Source organism: Camelus ferus, chromosome 20 (assembly GCF_009834535.1).
Source record: "Camelus ferus isolate YT-003-E chromosome 20, BCGSAC_Cfer_1.0, whole genome shotgun sequence".
In the NCBI taxonomy this organism is placed as follows: Eukaryota; Metazoa; Chordata; class Mammalia; order Artiodactyla; family Camelidae; genus Camelus; species Camelus ferus.
In genome coordinates this window covers 38719015-38737116 of record NC_045715.1, presented here as the reverse complement: position 1 = coordinate 38737116, position 18102 = coordinate 38719015, and the positions used below count along the sequence as shown (strand labels likewise).

The 18102-nt window shown below is 41.6% G+C and overlaps 1 long non-coding RNA gene across 1 annotated transcript; it reads left to right on the top strand.

Moving 5' to 3' along the window:
* Positions 1-4587: 4587 nt before the first annotated feature.
* Positions 4588-15458, top strand: LOC116658338. The gene is made up of 3 exons (XR_004313685.1): positions 4588-4600; positions 13849-13853; positions 15336-15458. It is a non-coding gene; the product is annotated as an uncharacterized LOC116658338 (long non-coding RNA).
* Positions 15459-18102: the final 2644 nt, after the last annotated feature.

The following is an 18102-nucleotide window of genomic DNA, read 5'->3' as shown; positions in this document are numbered from 1 at the left end:
AATTCTCAGCAGAGGCAGAGGCGGAGGGGCAAAGTGAAAGGCACAATGCTTTATTGTTCGAAAGAGGAAAAGGAAAGAAAGGTGCTTGACTGGGGAGCAGTCAGCCAAGAGAGTCAGTCAACACAGCTCCAGTCCCCGATCGGGCCATGTGGGTTTCTGCCATCATGTCCTCATTCTCTATCATCTTTATCACCAGCTGCTTAAACCTGCTCTTTTATGACTCAGGGAGGCCTGGGAGACTTCTGAGCCCAGCATCACACCAGACTTATCACTCATAAGGTAATTTTGTTCTCACAAAGATAGCTTGCCTGTTGTTCTCAGCTTGCATTCAGGAAGAGACACACAGGTAGCCATCACCTTTCCCAAGCTCATGAGGTGGTTAAGTATCAAACTGAAGTCCAGCCCGTGGTCCTCTGACAGCATCGCCCAAGTTCTTTCCACCCCAGGACCTGCCTCCCTTTACCCCTCCCCGGACACAGAAACCAGCTGGCAGTTCCCTTCCTGGGGCCCAGGTGAGATGGAGGCTACAAAGATGCTGGCAGGCGGAGGCGGTCTGGGCACCGGCATCAAGCACTGTGTGGCACCAGGGCTGCACCGCTCTGCTCCACGCTGTTTGTACCCAAGGAAGGAGTGAGGTTTTGTATTGGCGGTAATTGGATTACTGTTCAGAAGTATTCAGCATCTTCCCCTACTTTCGGGGAGGCGGAGGGGGCTGTTCAGCTTAACTAATGTTCAGTTTGGTCGTGTGACTCCCTTTGGTCAACTTCCATCGTTAGCAGACTTGATATTAGTGGATTTGACACAATTAGAGATCTCGGGTGTCCTCACATGGTTGGGTTCGTTCTGTGTGGCTTCCATCATCACCCTGAGAAGAATATGGTCCAGCCTGGAGATGAGAGACACGTGGACCCCCTAGGGTGTAGCCAGGATCAAGAGTGAACCATGTTATTTTGAGCTACTGAGATTTGGGGGTGGTTTTTATGCAGTAACAGCTGAGTGACTCACCATTTTAGACCAAGAGTCTAACTCACAGGTTTACCCCAAAAACTTGCCTTTAACTCCAGCCATTTCATAAAACCAGATTTTCCATTGTAGGCTGATGGTCTAAGGCTCTGGGCCACTTTTCTCACATACTAACCTTGCCATAGAGGTTATTTAAAATAAAGATTAAATTAGATAGATAGATAGATAGATAGATAGATAGATAGATAGATAGACAGACAGACAGACAGACACAATAAAGTTGGAGGCGAGGTGGTAGTGAGCTTTGTGTATATGCTTATGTGTGTGTGGTTTTAACAAAAACTGCAGCGTCTACACAAAGTCTGCCTTGTTTTTGTGAATAACACCCTTCACTTGACCAGTTTTAGGAACCACACTTGCTGACACTGAATATATTGATGATATTTCTGGGAAGAAATGTTTAATTGACATAGAGCTTTCCTGAACTTAAAAAACACATTGAAAATGATAATAGCTAGTGAATTTTTATTCCTTGCATCTACAGAACACCTTCCCAACAGAGAGCTCGGGTGGTTTTTTAGTTCCCTCTTGGTCCTTAGATGGACTTTAAAATAGAAAGTCATTTTCGAGTCGAGGCCAATACATGATGTAGGAATATCCAGGGAACCTGTGGGACAATTACTTTCCTGTTTGCCTCTTTTTATGATTCTTTGCCAATTTGATGTTATTTCTCCAAAAAAGCTAGAGAAAAATCTACTTCCTTCACATAACGGTAAACAGGCTGAACCTCACAGTGTGTTTATTTTTCCTTTTACTGCAGTTCCACCAGACTCATCTATGTCTTCAATCCATGTTACAAATTTTAAAATCGCTGACTAAGGACTGTCATTACTCAGTCTCCCCTCCCACTCCCTTTTGGATGGAGAACTTACTAAAGTGTCATCTACAGGGAATTTTCATGGTTGGAGAACATTCTTGTGATGAAGAAGAATATTTTAAAACCATTTAGGAAAAATCTATTCCAATCACGGCTGTGTTTGTTCTCAGATATGCAAATATTGCATCTTGTCATATTTGTGGGATGAACAGGTGAAACAAAGGAAGCAAAAACTTGATGAAGGTAATGCTGGCCTGGCCCTCTTCTCAGCCAGGTGCCAGCTGCTACCCACTGAACAGTGACCAGTCTCCTTCATTCGTTATTTCTTGCCATCCATCCTTCTGTAATTGCCAATATTTCACTCCAGGCTTTCAGCTGGGCCAGACAACATCTGTCAGTGTTTTACATTGTACACAGGCAGCTCAAAAAAAAATTAATCTGATTTTTACAGAGCTAACACCATAGCAGTTACAGGGGTAACTGCATATCATTTATGCCACAGCAAATTTATGTTTTCTTAAAACTATGGGTTTAAACTACAGGGCAAAAAAGTCCTCAAAACATTTCTTTCTTATTCTTTACTTTTATCTCACACAGAGCAATAGTGATCCTATTTAAAGTACAATGACCAGTTCATCATGAAAGCATTGTTTAAAGACTTGAAAGATTTTTTGAATTAATTTACTTTTAACACCTTTATTGTGGTATGACTCCTGTACAGTAAACTACATATATCTCAGATGTACAACTGGATGGATTTTGATAGATGTCTACATCCATGAAACCACCACCACAGTCAAGACAGCTCACATTTCCATCACTCCCCAAGAGGTGCAAATTTTGAATTTCCAACTTACCCTTACCCATCCCCATCACCCACTGGAAACCATAAATTTGTTCTGTATGCTGCAGGTCAGTTTCTGTTTTGTAGATGAGTTCACTTGTGTCTTTTTTTAGATTCCACGTATAAGTGATATGGTGATTTCTCTTTCTGGCTGACATCACTTAGAATGATGATCTCCAGGTCCATTCATACTGCTGCAAATGGCATTATTTTATTCTTTTTTGTGGCTGAGTAGTATTCATGTGTGTGTGTGTGTGTGTGTGTGTGTGTGTGTGTGTGTGTGTGTATGTGTATACACCACATCTTATTTATCCAGTCACCAGTCAATGGACATTTGGGTTGTTTCCATGTCTTGGCTATTGTAAATAGTACTGTGAACATTGGGGTCCATGTGTCTTTTTAAATTATATTTTCCTCCAGATATATGCTCAGGAGTGAGATTGCTGGAGTATATGATAAGTCTATTTCTAGTTTTTCCCGCCATAGTGGCTGTGCCAATTTACATTCCCACCAGCAGTGTAGGAGGGTTCCCTTTTCTCCATACCTTCTTCAGCATTTATCATTTGTGGACTTTTTAATGTTGGCCATTCTGATCGGTATGAGGTGATACCTCACTGTAGTTTTTATTTGCATCACTCTAACAATTAGTGATGTTGAGCATCTTTTTGTGTGCTTGTTGGCCATCTGGATGTTAAAGGCATAAAGATTTTTAAAGGTTTGTTTAAAAGTTTCTCTACAATATTTCTTTTAAAAAAAATAGCTGCTCTTTCTAAGAAGACAGTGTGTCACTATGATGAAATGTAAAGGATACTTGCTCCAAGGTCAAAAGACTTCAGCTGCTATCCTTGGTCGGCTCAAAGTTTTGATTTGGGGTAAGGTGCTACCTTTTCTAAATGTCTGTTTCCTCTTTTATAATATAAAAGTAATATTACTATGTCATCAAAATAAAATTGTAGGGAGTATGAAATGATAGAATGCCCAGGACTCATCTAATTTATGTTCAAATGGCATCAGAAGTTTTTAAATGTCAGTTTAAAAATAAAGAATGAGGCGGGAGGGTATAGCTCAGTGGTAGAGCCCATGCTTAGCATGGACAAGGTCCTGGGTTCCGTCCCCAGTACCTCCATAAATAAATAAACAAACAAATAAACCGAATTACCTCCTCCCCCCAAAATAAAAATAAAGAATGAAAAAAGATAATGATTAACTTAAAATTAGCGATACTCAGTGCTCAGATATACCATCCCATTTTAAGGACAGTTTAATAAAAGTACTGGGTCTCCGAATAGAATTTTGGAGTTCATTGTTTGAGAAATCCTTATAGGGGCGTGGTAAGCTGAGAAATGACCCCCTCCTCAAAAAAATAAAAAAAGATATCCATGTTCTAAGTTTTGCAACTTACGAATGTTACCTTATATGAACCAAAATTGGCCTTTGCAGATCTGATTAAGCTGAAGATCTCATGATGGGGAGATTACCCTGGATCACCAGGATGGGCCTTGAATGCAGCCACAAGCACCCCTGTTAGGGGGAGGCAGAGGAGGGTCTGTGAGGCAGTGTGACACGGGGACAGCTGGAACTAACTCAGCCCCAAGCCAAGGGGTGCTGGCAGCCACCAGGAGCTGGGAGAGGCCAGGAAAAGGAAGTCCTCCCTGGGGACCCCCGAGGAAGCGCAGCTCTGCTGACACTGCGGTCTTGGTGGGTGAAACTGATTCCAGACTGAGAAGAGAATACGTTTCTGTTGTTTTCAGCCCCTCCATTTGTGGTGATTTGCTGTAGTGGACTCAGGAAACGCACACAGACGCTCGAGCCCTGCACCTACTACAGCTCTTTGTATAGAAGGGAGGACAGATCTGCTTAATACAAAATGTCGCTTCTTAATCAGTAAGTCATGCAAAGCGACAGGCAGAGGGCAGGTGCATGTTAAGTGTAAGTCTTTGCTCTTAAATTCTGTGAAAAGGTGGCAGAACAAGGTTCTGTCAAATGGCTACTTTGTACTGAGGGTCCAGCAGATTCCAACTCCTGTTTTACATGTTTTATTGGCATTAACTTGATGTCATCTTCATATTAATGCTCTCATCCCATTTTTCCAATAAGGACACCCAGACTCAGAGAGGTTATGTAACTTGCCCCAGCCACACAGTAATTCACAAATCCGGAACTCTCATCCAGAGGCCACTTTTTATCCCTCATACAACACTGGGTCCCAGTGTAACAAAGCAAGACACAAAGGCAATTCTCAAGGGAGTTGCAGGCACGACACATCAAGATAGAAACTATGTGGCTACATTATCGACTTATGTATTATGTAATACCCGTGGGTTTCTGCCCAGAAAAGATCACATGTACTCAGGTTCCTCTTAGGCGCTCATTCAGCACAGAGCTACGTGGATAACGGTGCAGCCCCACCTCTCCCAAGGAGTCCAGACGCAGAGACACGGGATCTGTCCAGAGCCCCATATTTTAAAGCCTTAACCAAAGTGGCCTGAAACTCGTCCCTTGTCAGTGTAGTTGACAGTGTCTTTCACTCATCCAATCAACAGATGGTTATGGAGCGCTGATTACATGAAGAGTGAGGTCTCGGTGCTCCTACAGGTGGTGCAAAGGTGAACAATACACACCTCCTGCCCTGAAGGAACTGACAGAGTGGCAAGCCACGCGGGCTGCAATTCTGTGCTCACAAAGCACCTAATGATCGTGTGTCTAAAATCCACTGGGCTCTCCCTGCTTACCGGAGACCGTGGTGAGATCAGTTTTACTTGGTGCCATTGGAGATACTTTTATTTTTAAGCCTTGCTGGAGGTCTCATTTCCATCATAAACAGAGTTTTCCCTTGGAATATTTAGAACGGTATTTTAAGGACAGCTGCTCTAAGGTACGCTGGTCCTATCGTGCATTCTGCCTACGGGCGCTGAGCTGTGAAAGTGACCGGGCGAAATCACGAATGCGCGTCCTCCTGTTCACAAACCGGTTCAGATCCTGTGTTCCTCCTGGAAGAGCTGGGACATGAGCAGCATCTAAAGCAGAGTCCTCTCCTGCACTGCCTGGGAGTCTTCAGATCTTGAGATAATAAAGAGAAGCTTCCTGTACTGTTCCCATGTAAAAGAGAGAGGGCTGACATCTCAATTTTTTTTTTCCATGACAGTCTGATTCCTCTTTCTCAGAGCCATGCCAGAAAACCTTGACCTGTTTTTCTGAAACAGGTTGCATCCGTTAAGATCTTGTTTTACTTAAAATGTGGAAACAGTCCATCCTAAGCCTGGAGGGAAGGAAAATGCACGTGACCTCCAGAGGTCATCTTTTACCCAACTTTAGAATCTTTACTCCCCATGTTCCAAAATATTCTTAAGAGAAACTAAGACAATGATTGCGTGCAATTTTTATGTAATTGGAGAATCTCATCTCTGAAGTGTGATTCCAATTTTCAAGATATTAAAGCGTATCAATTAATGAACACCAACACAAACATTTTCTTCTCTCGAATTCTGCATGCCCACGCAGAGGGATTTTTAACTGAGAGACTTTTTGTGACCTTGCGTCCTGAACAAGTCTAGCAGCAGCAGCCTTTCTTGATGGACCACCATGAGTTTCTCTTATTTAAGGTCAAGGATTCACAGCTGTCTGTTATATGCCTTGAAAAGATGTATCAATATGTGGGAAACGAATAACGTACAATCTTTGCACCTGCCCACAAAAAATAACTGTGAACACTGCATTATATGAGGACACTGTGCTCAATGCCTTCAATATGTAGCCTTTTTCCAAACTCCTACTATGTGCCAGGTACTGTTTTATGTGCTTTAAATGTATTGTTTCCAACTCCCCCTCAGATATTACTGAGAGAGAGAGATACTATGGTCCCCGGTTTATAGATGGGATTCTGAGAGGTCCCATAATCAGTATGTTGCAAGGTTTAAACTCCGTCCTGTGACTCCAGCACTCCTGCTGTCTCCCCAGGTGGTGAGCGGCACCAGGCAGAAGTGCCACATGAACCCATCTGGGAGTTTTTCCCAAGCCCATCGGGGGAAGTCCTGCAAATCCGAATGAAATTTACCGAGCGTGGACGGAAGGAAAACGTTTCCTTTGTCTCTTGTAAGGTCACTGACTGGTTCTGAAAATTAAACTGACGAAGACAGACTCCTGGGAGGAAGACAGACAGATATATGGAATATAGGTTTTACATGATAAGGAAATTACGTAAGAAAATGAAGACCTGAAGAGACAGACCTGAATATTTTTATGCTGGATTTGAGGGGCTCAGTCATGGGAGAATGTGACAGGTTAAGGAGTTGGAGGTAATGTAGTGGGGAAGGGGGAACTTAGCAAGGCTTGTTTGTAAGGATTCTTCTGGGTGTCCCTTTGTCTTCAGAGACAAGGATGCTCCCTCCCTCCAGGTACAGGGAGGGCACCTCTCACAGGAGGGCTGTCTGACCAGGACAGAAGGGCAGAGTGACCTTCCTGCTTCTACTGTTTTCTCAGCCTCCTGTAGCTTAAAATATTCCATATGCCGAGATGCCATATTTGAGGGGAAGCGTGCCCGAACCCCACCCACAGTGGAAGGTAAATCAGTGGAAGTATACCAATTGCAGAGATACAGTTGAATTAAAAAAATAATAATAATAAAAAGGAGGTTGACCAGATGCTGTCTATACTTAGGCAACATGAGACATTTGTGGAAGTCAATGCAGTCCATTGGCCAGAACTCTCCAAAACCAACTGGAAAGTTCATGCATCCATCCACGCATGCCCACTCATACATCCACCCACGCACGTGCCTGTATCACACACGTATATTTACAACCCATCCTTCCCATCCTTAATCGCTAGTCACAGAGATGGAAGGAAACACATGAAATGGACCACAGTTAGCTCTCCCCACCCCCACCCGCACGCCCACACCCAGGCTGTGTATCTTGGCAGAATCCCCTGGGCCCTCGAACACAGAGGTGCAGAAGTCCTGAGCTCCTAGGTCACCGCAAAGATCTACCCTAGAAATGGCACTGGCTTTTTTCAGGACCAGTGGAGGGGCCCCTGGTGACTCTTCTCATCGGAATGACATGGAAGTGTTCAGTCTCAGGTCCATCCATGCACTCACTTGACCTTCTCTCATCTCCAAGTGAGATTGTTAACGCCTGGGGACAAACATGAGCCTTCACTGAGGTGCTGAGGTACGTAAACGTGACAAGCCCCATGTCGCGGCCAGGAGGGACGCGCAATAAATTAAAACAAAGTACCTGCAAGGACGCTGCAGTTCTTCCAAGTGATCCTCAGAATTTCTGGGGGGTTTTGGGGGTTTTTTTTTCAGTGGAGGTGCTGGAGATTGAACCCAGGACCTCCTGCGTGCTAAGCATGCGCTCTACCCCTGAGCTATAGAATTTCTACTAACTCCAAAGCTTAATCAGCCTTAGGAGAAAGCAGCAGGTTAGTTCAAGATAATTTTGGAGGTGCTGGAAAGGCTCCCCACCTCCCACGATCTCCCCCATTGCCTTTAATCCCTCCTAAAGGCTCATCCCTTTGAGTTCTAAAGCCTCTGGGGTCTTTAGAAGACTCCTATTAAGACACGTCTGCCTCTGGGAACTCTGCGGGCCGACGTGTGGAGACAATGCCTACCAGCGGGCGTTTATGCTGTGACGGTCAGCAAAAACTATCCCTCTCCAGGAACAAGCGCAGGACTTGTGCCCCGGGGTGACCGGGGAGCCTGGCGCTGAGCGGTGTGCAGAGAGAGGAACAGAGACCAACCTCGCGGATTTCACGGTGTTGCCCGAGGCCAGCCCTGCTAAGGTGCTGTCATAAAGACACCTCGCTGACAACGTCAGAGCCCGCGGCAGGCTGCGGTGCGCCTGGCACCGCCGTCGGGCGGCGAGTCAGTTACCGCCTCAGCGCGCGGAATGCTGCCCCGCAGAGGGAAGGACGGACGGCAATTCCCTCTGCTGGCTGTGAGGAGCACAGCTCACGCCAAAGGAGCTGTCTTACACCCTCGTGCAGTCTGACTCTGTAATGTCTGCCTTTTACTGGTGCACTGGAAGCTGAATCTTAAGTCACGGTATTTCTCCTATGGGTCCCCCAAAAGACGCAGGTTCTAACATTTTTATAACAACTGTCAATTTCCTATTCTAACCAGGCATTTTACCCAAATGCTTTCAAATTCTAACAAAAACTTGCAAGCTAAGTATTATTACACCTAGTTTGCAGTTGACATTGAGGGTAGAAACATACATGTCCAGATCACAAAAATGCCAAGGAACAGAGCTTGAATTTGATGACAGGTCCAGGCACATCCCAACACACACCCTCTCCCACCGCCAAGGGGGATCCTGCATTCTTGTTATTTATCCTGCTGATCGTCTTCGCCATCGTCGTCAGACCAGAACGGAGGGTCTACAGGTCGTCAAGAAACCACAGCCCAGAGAAGTAGCTCCTCAGAGGAGACACGGGCTGAATAGATATCATGACAAGATGACTCACAGTTCAAGACTACACGTGTTACTGCTTAAGGGACAACACCAACAATAATGGCTCCAGAACTTTTTGGTCAATAACATCTCTGAAGATCAGAATAAAGGAAATAAAGACAATCTTCTTAGCACCCATTAAAATGTTGTAGAAGGTTCTTAACCTAGACACTATTCATGCCTTGGGTTGCGTAATTCTTTGTTGGGGGCTGGGGAGTATCTGTCCTGTGTATTGAAAGACGTTTAGTGTGTCCCGAGCCTTGACCCATTCAATGCCAGGAGCAGCCCCCATTTGTGACAATCAAAACTGTCCCAGGCCATTGTCAAATGTCCCCCGGGAGAGCAAAATCACTCTAGTTGAAAACCTGCTGTACAAAAATACTTAGAAACACAAAAAGTTTTATAGTATATTATTTTTAAGGGAAATAGCTACAAAATAAAATGCAATATATAATCTAGCTTCATTTTTTTTGAAAAAATATAAATATATACAAAAATACGGAACTTTAAGAGCATCAAAATGTTGAAGTGGTCAGCTGGCGGTAGAATAATAGGCTATTTTTGTTTTATTTTTTGTGTATTTTCTGGATTTTCCACATTCACTACAACGTACAAAAGTGTCTTTTGCAGCAGATTCTGACAGCACAGGAATTGTAGGCATGCATTTTACATCTGCATTGTAAGACAACAGGGAAACTTGTCTAACTCTGAACTTAAGACAAAAGGAAAGGGAGAAAAAAGTATCCCCTGATACATTTAAACTCCAGATTTGTAAGTCACACAATTTTTTAATTTTTTTAAATTGAAGTGTAGTTAGTTACAACGTGTCCATTTCTGGTGCATAGCACAGTGTCCCAGTCATGCATATACATACATATGTTTGCTTTCGTATTCTTTTTCATTAAAGGTTATTACCAGGTATTGGATATAGTTACTTTTGTGGTCTGGGGAACTCTAAACTGAGAAATTCCCACAAAAATCAGTCTTGGATCTGTGCTGCCCCTGAGTCATATAGTACTCGGAATTGCAGAACTGCCCTGGAGGAATTCTCCTGCATCTCAGGCTGCCATGGGAGATTTCCACCAAAAAAGAAAAGCAACAAACAAATCTCCCCTAAAGGGAGTCACAATCACTTGGAGACAAACCCACCACGGGGACGAGTCAGTAGACGCAAACAAGAGGTTGGATCCGCAAGACCACAAAGTCCCTGAAGGACCCTCTGACAGAGGATGTGAAAACAACGTGTGTAAGACAAGATAAGACAAGAAATTAACCACCCTGCCTCAGAAGGTAACATTGTGGAAATAAATACGTAATCAGTAACTGTCCAGGAAAAATCAAAGGGAGCTTCAGGAAACAAAATCTACAGCTGAAAAGGAAATTAGAGAGCTGAAGAGACAGGTCTGAAAAAAGTACTGCAGCCCAGAGGTGGAGATCATAAAAGACAAGCTGAAAATCATGGAAAACTAACTAAGAAAGTCCAATATTTTTTAAGTAGGAGCTTCCAGAAGAAGAGAATTGAATGAAAGGGAGAGAGGCAATATTTAAAGAGCTGAGAATTTTCCAGACTTGACTACATCTATGAATTCTCAGGTTCAAGAAGCTCTAAATGAAGAAGGTAAAAATCCACAGCCATACACACAGCAGTGAACTGATGAAACATGAAAGATGTAACAGAAACTAGATTGATGGCCAGTTTCACAAAAGCAACCGTAGACTTTGGAAGGCAATGGGGAAATAACTTCAAAATGTTATGAAAAATAACTGTCAGCCAAGTATTTTATTTCTGGATAAATATTATTCAACAGGGAACACACACACACAAAAATTGAGGTGAAGACTTAAGAGAATTCATCAAGTCACAACTAGAGAAAGACAAATATCATATTACTTACACATGGAATCTAAAAAAATGACACAAATGAACTTATTTACAAAACAGAAGGTGACTCCCAGATACAGAAAACAAACTTGTGTTTACCAAAAGGGGAAGAAGAGGAAGGATAAACTAGGAGTTTGGGATTAGCCAATACACACTACTGTATATAAAATAAGTAAACAACAAGGACCTACTGTAGAGCACAGGGAACCACATTCAGTATCTTGTAATAATCCATAACGGAAAAGAATCTGAAAAAGAATGTATATATTTACAACTGAATCACTATTCTGTGCACCAGAAAAGAACACAACATTGTAAATCAACTATACTTCAATTTTAAAAATAAAATAAAATAAATTTTTAAAAAGTCACAACCATCCACATTTACTGAAAGGACTACTTAAAAAAATGTCATTTTAAAAGAAGGGAACTGAAGCCAAAGTGCAAAGTGCAAGAAAGAGCAGTGAAATTGGTGGATGTGTTTTTGTGTAAACAACAATAATCGCTAACAAGGGAATGAAAGTAAGATAGAACCACAATAGTGCACCATTTCTCTAAAGAGAACATGCACAATTATTGACCCTTAAAATGATACCATGTCTCAAGCTTGCTTCAAAATGTCCAATGAGGAGGGAGGGTATAGCTCAGCAGCAGAGCGTGTGCTTAGCATGCATGAAGTCCTGGGTTCAATCGCCAGTATCTCCATCTAAAAAAAAATTCAAATAAAATAAGATGTCCAGTGACAAGTGGGAGGGATGGGGAGATGAAGAGATACAGATGGAACAGAATGGGAGTAATTCAATAATTACTGAAGCCGCGTGAAGCGCACATGGAATTTATTACACATTTCTCTATGCTTTTGCGAATATGTGGAAATTCCATTTTGAAAATAATTAGGAAATTGAAATATGAGGTGAAAAAGGGAAAACTCCACTCTTTGTCTAATTAGGTAATAAAACAAGAGAGTCTGGATTAGGGAAACACTGACTAGTAGCCCAAATGTGACCACTTGTCACTCTAAGTGACTTACTCAAAAGAAGTAAATATATAAAATTCCATCATAGTTTTATACATAACAGAAAAGTCAGCTTAGCAGTTAGCACAATCAATGGGGGATATGTGGGTAAAGAAAATGTATACAAAGCTGGCATATTTAAGCTAGTTTTCTCATCACATATACTTGAAGAATTTATTTAACTTTTGTCGACCAAGTTGATTATTTTAATTGGACAGCTTAGTTTTAAAAGCTGGTCAAATACTTGGATTAACTTGCTGTTCACATTGAATTTCTTAGGCTTCCTTTTTCTCTCTTGTTTCAAACTCTAAACACTGAATAAACCAAATTGGCAGCCTTGTAGGTGGGCAAAACATTAATCTTTATACGAGACCGACACAGAATGTATGACTTACATTTGCTGACATTCTCTACTGACTTTCTAAATCAGCTATGCATGTGCATTTTGAGGGAATCTCATATTACAGTCTCTCTTTTTATACCACGTAACTGCCCAAAAGCTTGCATGTCCCATCAAATAACATCCTTCATAAAAACTCAATTTCATCGAAAAACAATACAAAGCCTTCAGCAACTGTCTCTCTTAGACTTTTGTCAGAATAAGAACTTGGCCCTAAAAGCCAGTTGTATGTTTCTGCTGAAACTCGACTAATGTACAAATCATATTTTTCTGTTCTGTAAAAGCAATAATCCAGCTAGAACACTGGGAAAAAGCAAGAGTTACTACTTTAGCAAGGCCAGCAGCTGCGTTAGAACAAAGCTTGCCAGGCGAAGTGAAATGCTGTTTGTTTGTTGTTGAATATGCGTGGAAAAAAAATTGTCAGGGAATAATCACATTTTCTAATAGTTTTGATTTGCATTTGCATTTATAACTCAATAACAGCTCCTGGATATGTTTCAATATTGTGCTGGTAAGATTTTTTTTTTAAAAAAAAACCCTTCAAAATTACCAGAGAAATTTGTACTTGGCATTCAAGTCTCATTTCTCCTGTCTCATTAAGCAAAAATCAATAGGCTTTTGCCCAAAGTTTCTCCTTTACCCTTAAATTCTCCAGTGAATACAAACATGCTTTTTACTGGATAAAGGAGATGTTAATGAAATTTTTCCAGCTTTGCAATCTATTGAAATCCCTGCAATTCATTTTATGGTCTAAAACCATACTGCTGTGGTTTCTGTAAACGAGAAGCAGAGAACATATTTTTTTTAACACAATAGCACTTTAACCTAGAATGACATATTTAAAGCGTGTCCCTTATTTGGGGTATTAAGAGAAAACGGAGAGGGGAGGGAAAGGAATCATTTTCAGTTACTTGAATACATCTATTTGTAAAGAATAAAATAAGGCATTTAGCTGAGACTCATTTATAGAAGCTTAATACTCTTTCCACTTCTGTTCCTTCATCTCGCTCTTATTTCCCCTGATTGAGAATTGGGTTAAGTTACAAGGAGATCAGCCAATATTTGGCCATGAAATTAGGTTCAGGGTGAGGGAAATTTTCTCTGAGCTAGAAAAGATTCTCTACAAGTTGTTGGACAGACACACACAATGGAACAGCTAGAAAAAGTATGTTGTTTATGACGGGAATCAAATGAGGAGACGTGTATTGTATAAACTAGGGTTAAGCAAAATTTTACACATAAAAAACACAGTTGGAAGAACTTACTGAATCATAGCAATCCCACTTCTGGGTATATATCTGGGAACTCTAATTTGAAAAGATACATGCACCCCAATGTTCATAGCAGCACTATATACAATAACCAAGAAATGGAAGCAACCAAAATGTCCATCGACAGATGACTGGATAAAGAAGCTGTGGTATATTTACACAATGGAATACTACACAGCCATAAAAAATAAAATAATGCCATTTGCAGCAACATGGATGGACCTAGAGATCGTCATTATAAATGAGGTAAGCCAGAAAGAGAAAGAAACACACCATATGATATCACTCATATGTGGAATCTAAAAAGAAGAAAAAAAGGACACTATGAACTCATCTACAAAACAGAAACAGACTCACAGACATAGTAAACAATCTTATGGTTACCGGGGAAAGTGGGTGCGAAGGAATAAATTGGGAGTTTGAAATTTGCAAATGTTGGTCACTATATATAAAAATAGAGTTTTATAAAAAGCTTTTTCTGTATAGTACAGGGAAATATGTTCAATATCTTATAAGAAACTTTAATGAAAAAATATGAAAACAAATATCTGTATGTATATGCATGACTGGGACATGATGCTGTGCACCAGAATTTGACACATTGTAACTGACTATACTTCAATTAAAAAGAAAAAAAGAAGAATTTACTGAATCCACAGTTTACAGTCTGGTGGCATCAGGCTGTCACCTGCAGGGATAACCAAGACCGCAGGCTGGTGACGCACAAGAGGGCTGGGATTTTGTATTTCTCACCAAGCACCCCAGGGAATGATGGCACTGACCAACGTCGGAGAGCTGCTGTGCTGTGATATCTCGAACTGGTCACTAATGTCCCATAAAGTGAGTGTTCTTTCCAACATGATTTGAAACACTTAAAGGAGAAAAGAACCTCATATTCTTCTTCCCCCATACCCTTCCACCCCATTAATTATGAATACTGGAATCCTCTTGTATCGGTTCTTTGCAATTCCATGATTCTTGATAAATTAAGTTAGGGGGTCTGTTTCTGTTTTGTAGATAAGTTCATTTGTGTCCTTCAGGGGTTAAAGGAGGTGGGAAGTGATAAATTAGGAATTTGAAAATTGCACCTCTTGGATTTCCAGTCAAGATGGCGGAGTGGTAGGACCACGAGCTCACCTCTCCTTGCAACTACAGCAAAACCACAACTGAATGCTAAACAATCATCAAAAAAAGACTGGAAGCCAGCAAAAAAGATCTTCTGCAACTGGAAACATAAAGAGAGAACCACAGCAGGACGGTAGGAGGGGCGTGCTTGTGATATAATTGGGCCCCATGCCCCCTGGTGGGCGACCCACAAGCTGAAGATTTGTTAAGCCTCAGAGGCACTCCCACAGGAGTGAGAGCTCTAAGCCCACGTCAGGCTCCCCAGCTCGGGTCCCGGCATTGATAAGAGAAGGAGACCCCAGGACGTCTGGTTCTGTAGCTCAGGGGGGCTTGGTTCTGGAAGCCTCACAGGACTGAGGGAAATGGAGGCTCCATTCACTCGGGAAGCGTACACGGAAACTCACATGCACCAGGTCCAAGGGCAGAGGCAGCGATCTCATAAGAACCTGGGCCAGACCTGCCTGCTGGATTTGGAAGGTCTTCTGGGGCTGTGGGGGACGGATGAGGCTCACTCAGGGGACATAAAAGCTAGTGGCGGACATTCCGGGTGTGTTCATCTACATTAGATTTCCTGCAGGCTGACATCTTGATTGGATCATTAGCACCAAGACCCAGCCCCACCCAATAGCCTGTAGAGAAGCCTCAGGCCAAACAAATAGAGGGTGGGAACACAGCCCCACCCATCAGCAGACTTCTTGAGCCACAGAGGCCTCTAGACACAGCCCTGCCCACCAGAAGTCCAGGAACAAGCCTCACCCAGCAGTGGGCAGGCACCGGCTCCTCCTGCCAGGAAGCCTGCATAAGCCTCTAATACAGCCCCATCCACCAGGGCAGATACTAGAAATAAGAAAACAACAATCCCAAAGCCTGTGAAAGGAGTCCGCAAACACATAGAAAGACGGACGATATGAGGCGGCAGAGGAGTATCTCCCAGGCCAAGGCACAAGGTAAAATCCCAGAAGAAGAAATACGTGATGAGGAGATAGGCAATTTATCTGAGAAAGAGTTTAAAGTAATGATGGCCAAGACGTTCAGAGAACTCAAGAGGAGTGTAGATGCACAGGGCGAAGTTTTTAGCAAAGAGTTGGAAAAGATAAAGAATACCCAAACTGAGTTGAAGAATAAAATCACTGAAATGAATAACACACTAGAAGGAACCAAGAACAGACTAAAAGAGGCAGAAGAACAGTGAGCTGGAAGACAGATGAGTGGAAATCACTACTTCAGAACAGAAAAAAAAGGAAAAAGAATGAAAAGGAATGAGGATAGTCTAAGAGAACTCTGGGACAACGTGAAGCACTCTAATATTCACATTATAGGAGCCCCAGAAAGAGAAGAGAGAGAGAGAGGACTTGAGAAATTTTGGGAGAGATAATAACTGAAAACATCCCCAACTTGGGAAAGGAAACAGTCACCCACGTCCTGGAAGCACGGAGAGTCCCACACAGAATCAGCCCAAAGAGGAACACACCAAGGCACATAGTCATCAAACTGACAATTAAGGATAAGGAGAAAATATTAAAATTAGCAAGAGAAAAGCAATGAATAACATACAAGGCAGCTCCCATAAAGTCATCAGCTGATTTTTCAGCAGAAACTCTACAGGCCAGAAGGGAGGGACACAATATATTTAAAGTGATGCAAGGGGGAAACTTATCATCAAGAATACACTATCCAGCAAGGCTCTCGTTCAGACTTGATGGAGAAATCAAAAGCTTCACAGATAAACAAGAGCTAAAAGATTTCAGCACCACCAAACCAGCTTTACAACAAGTATTAAAGGAACTTCTCTAGTCATCAAACCATAAGAAAAGAGAACGAAAAGAAGAAAGAGGGGAAAAAAGAGAGAGAGAGAGAGAGAGAGAGACCTACAAAAGATTGCTGTGGCTGTTCAGGGTCTTTTGTGGTTCCTTTTAAATTGTGAAATTGTTTGTTCTAGCTCTGTGAGGAATGTCTTGAGTGTTTTGATGGGAGTTGCATTGGATCTGTGGGTTGCTCTGGGCAGTGTGGCCATTTCGATAGTGTGGATTCCTCCAATCTAGGAGCACAAGAAATCTTTCCATTTCTTTGTGTCATTTCGGTTTTCAGAGTATAGGTAACCTCCTTTGGTTAAGTTTATTTCTGGGTGTTTTGTTGTTTTTGATGTAATGGAAATGTCTCTGTCAGTTATAAAATTCTGGTTTTTGAGGTGAAAAAAAAGTAAATGAAAGGCCACAAATGGCAAAATATCCTTCTTTTTTATGGGTGAGTTGTATTCCATTTCATATATATATATATATATATATATATATATATATATATATACTGCATCTCCATTATCTATTCAACTATTGATGGGCACTTAGGATGCTTCCATATCGTGGCAATTGTAAATAATGTTGTTGTTAATAGCAGGGTGTATGTATCTTTTAGCGTTAATTCTTATTTTGTAGTTGACTATTCCTTTGATAACTATGTAAGTTTAAAAAGCTAAATCTCTAAACATTCTTAGAAACAATGAACAGTACACATATATAAATTTAAAGATATATGTGCAGTTAAAAAAAATCTATTAAGCCATGAAAGACATAGAAGAAACTTAAAAGACATATTACTAAATGAAAGAAGCCAGTCTGAAAAGGCTACAATCTGTACGATTCCAACGAAATGACATTCTGGAAAAGGCGCAGCTACAAAAGCAATAAAAAGATCGTGGTTCCCAGGGGTCTGGGGAGAGGGAGGGAGGGAGAGATGAACAGATGGAGCACAAGGGACTTTTAGGGCAATGAAGTTATTCTGTGTGATGCTATAGTGGCGGCTGCATGTCATCATGCAAATGTCAAAACCCATAGAATGTATAACATCAAGAGTGAACTCTAATGTAAACTATGGGGGGGAAAAAAAAGAACTAATTTCTGAGTCAAACTAATGCTAAAGGGTTTGGAAGAAAAGTAGAAACCGTCAGGGGAGGCACAGAAGGAAAGGGCAGTCAGTTCATAAAAAAAAAAGCCAACAACAAAAACAATTATAAAAATGGAAGAATGTATTGAACTGGAATCTGTATCATGGAAGCATTTCAAAGAGAAAGAGAGTGACTGTGTCAAATGAAGCCGATAAAGAAAAGTGTGGAATGAGAAATCTTTTTTTGCTGTGATAGAATTGTTCTAAAATGGGGTTGTGAGGGAGACACAACTCTGCACATTACATACACAAAACCCAAACAATTTTGTATTTAAATGAGTGAATTTATGGCACATAAATTATACCTCAAGAAATCTCTTTCAAAACGAAGGA